We start from the raw sequence: 2,500 nt of genomic DNA on the forward strand, positions 1-2,500 counted from the left end.
TACATCCAAATAAGTTGCAGCTGAGGTAGTGTTTTGGTCTCAGTTATATTTAGCACATGTGGATTTCTTCAGCAGTTATTATTATGGAAATCAAGAGATGATTTATTTCCACGGACCCTACATTGCATAATGATGATATTCATTGATGAAGCCTTATGATTTTTTAACATTTTATAGATGTCTGTCATAACAGAATATATTACTAATTAGTCTTATGATGTAATTCATGCTGCGTTCACTTTGTATCTAGTTCATACCTTAATAAATACTCTTCACTTATTCACCTCATACTATATCGCCGCAATCACACAAGAGTTAAACAATGGAGCTTCTATTGCTGTCACCTTTGTATTTGCTGCAACTGTCATTTTGCAATCCCTTGCTATTTACAAGTAATCCGTTTATCATTTCTTCGGTTAATAAAACTACTACTGGCATTATTACTCCAGTAGCAGTACCATCAATATACTTCAGCAATAATACCATTAGTAGACGACAGTTTCTGTCACGATAACTACTATCTAGGCAATATCTATTACTATTATTGCTACCACCACACACACAACTACTTTCTACTACTGTTAATGCTACTTCCAATGTCACTACAGTCATACCAAACGCCACCACTAATATTGTTACCTTTATTGCCACTACTTCTACTACTAATCCTGCGATAGCACTTGTTCAAGTCTACAGTCACACACACACACACACACACACATACACACACACACACACACACACACACACACACACACACACACACACACACACACACACACACTTGTAATACGCAGTGTATGTGGACTCGCTAACTTTATGTACCGTGGGTATATAAAGAGCCTTTATCTCACTCTCTCCCCCCCGCCCTACTAACCTCTCTGCCTCTCTCTCTCTGTACTTCTCGCTCTCTCTCCCCGCCCTACCTCTCTCTCTCTCTCTCTCTCTCTCTCTCTCTCTCTCTCTCTCTCTCTCTCTCTCTCTCTCTCTCTCTCTGTGCTTCTCGCTTTCTCCCTCTCTCTTTCTCTTTGCTCTTCCCCTCCCTCATGTTTTTATTCCCTCTCTTTCTCTCTTTCCAATTCGTTATCTCCTCACCGACTCTCTCAGACCGTTTCCCATCTTTCCTTGCTCCTTTCTCCCTCTGTACATTCTTTTCTCTCTCCTGCTCACTTATTTTGTCTTCTTTCCTCTCTTTTTCTTTCTTATCCACTCGTTCCGTCTTTTTCTATCCTTTATACCCCCCCCCCCGTTCTCTCCTTTCCTATCTCATTTTTTGTCTTAACACAATCGTTCTTGTCTCTCTGTTTTTTGGCTCGTTTTGTCTCCTTTTCACTTCTCCCTATCTCTCTCTCTCTCTCTCTTTCCCTCTTCTCCCCCCTTTCCCTTTGCTTCTGTCTTTTTCCTTCCTTCCTTCCTTCCTTCCTCTCTCTCTCTCTCTCTCTCTCTCTCTCTCTCTCTCTCTCTCTCTCTCTCTCTCTCTCTCTCTCTCTCTCTTTCACTCTCCTTTTTCGTAAAGGTTTCTGTTACATCTGGCATTCTCCAACAGCTGCATCGAAGGTCACACCGAAGGCAACTAAAAGGCTTCCGGTGGAGCAGTTTATCGAGCTTCTTTTGCCTCTCCCTCTGCCTTTCGTCGCCGCAGATTCGGAATGTTACTCATGATTCCATGTGTCAATGAGAAAATTAATTTGTTGCGCAAGAGTTGAAAATCCAATTTTCTCCCGATTCGGCGAAGGAAAGCTGGACTGAAAGAGGTATTCAGCGAGTGGAAAATCACATTTTCCGGCTCCACTCCACTACCCTTTCACAAGACATTAGCACATCTCTTTTTCTCTCTCTCACTCTCTGCTCTTATTTTTTGAAAACGCTATAAACGTGTGGAAAAATAAAAAAAAAAGAAAGTAATCTTTAAGTTGTCAATTTTGCTGATGAGCTGTAAGAGCTTTTTCCCGGTCTCTGGCAGCGCCGACCTGCGGCCAGAGAGGAATCGCTGTTCCTCCAGTCTCGCGCACGAGTTTGTGCAGCTCGGGTCGACGGGAACGTGTTGTCATTTGTCCCGTGGGAAAGTTTGCGTCTGTTTATGATAACTTTAGAAAAGGTGTCGGTCTATGTCAAATTCATGATTTCTTGAAGTGTTTCACTTGTCAGTGGATAAGGCTCAGATATAAACGAGTGTTCATGAGTTACTTAAAGAGTATTTTATAATTTTCTGTAGTTTTGCAAAGAAAAAAATGATGTGGTATCGCAAGTTACTGCCTTACGCTTAGCTCTGCTGTTTCATTAACAATAAAAAAAATCGGTAAGTCTCTTGTTTTAAAAATAAAGATAAACATATAACTAATAAGTTACATTTCTATAATTACACATTCTTCAATCAGATTCTTGTTTTCTTATCTTTTACGAACACATAAGAGATGATTGTCATTTCCAACCCAGACTACACGAGCTGTATAAAAAAATAAAAATAAAAATCAGTCCTTTTAAATGTGTGATGTTGATA

At 40.2% G+C, this 2,500-nt stretch overlaps 1 protein-coding gene across 1 annotated transcript in view; it reads left to right on the plus strand.

The window, feature by feature from the left end:
• The first annotated feature begins 2,011 nt into the window (after window positions 1-2,011).
• The window catches only part of LOC122252707 (zwei Ig domain protein zig-8), a 40,790-nt gene continuing 40,301 nt past the window's right edge, over window positions 2,012-2,500 (plus strand). The window contains exon 1 of the mRNA XM_086546070.1: window positions 2,012-2,299. The gene's annotated coding sequence lies outside the window, so the exon portion shown is untranslated. The remainder of the gene's footprint in view (window positions 2,300-2,500) is intronic.

This window comes from Penaeus japonicus, unplaced genomic scaffold, assembly GCF_977035675.1.
Source record: "Penaeus japonicus unplaced genomic scaffold, GWHDUDI00000001_assembly GWHDUDI00000017, whole genome shotgun sequence".
Lineage (NCBI taxonomy): Eukaryota > Metazoa > Arthropoda > Malacostraca > Decapoda > Penaeidae > Penaeus > Penaeus japonicus.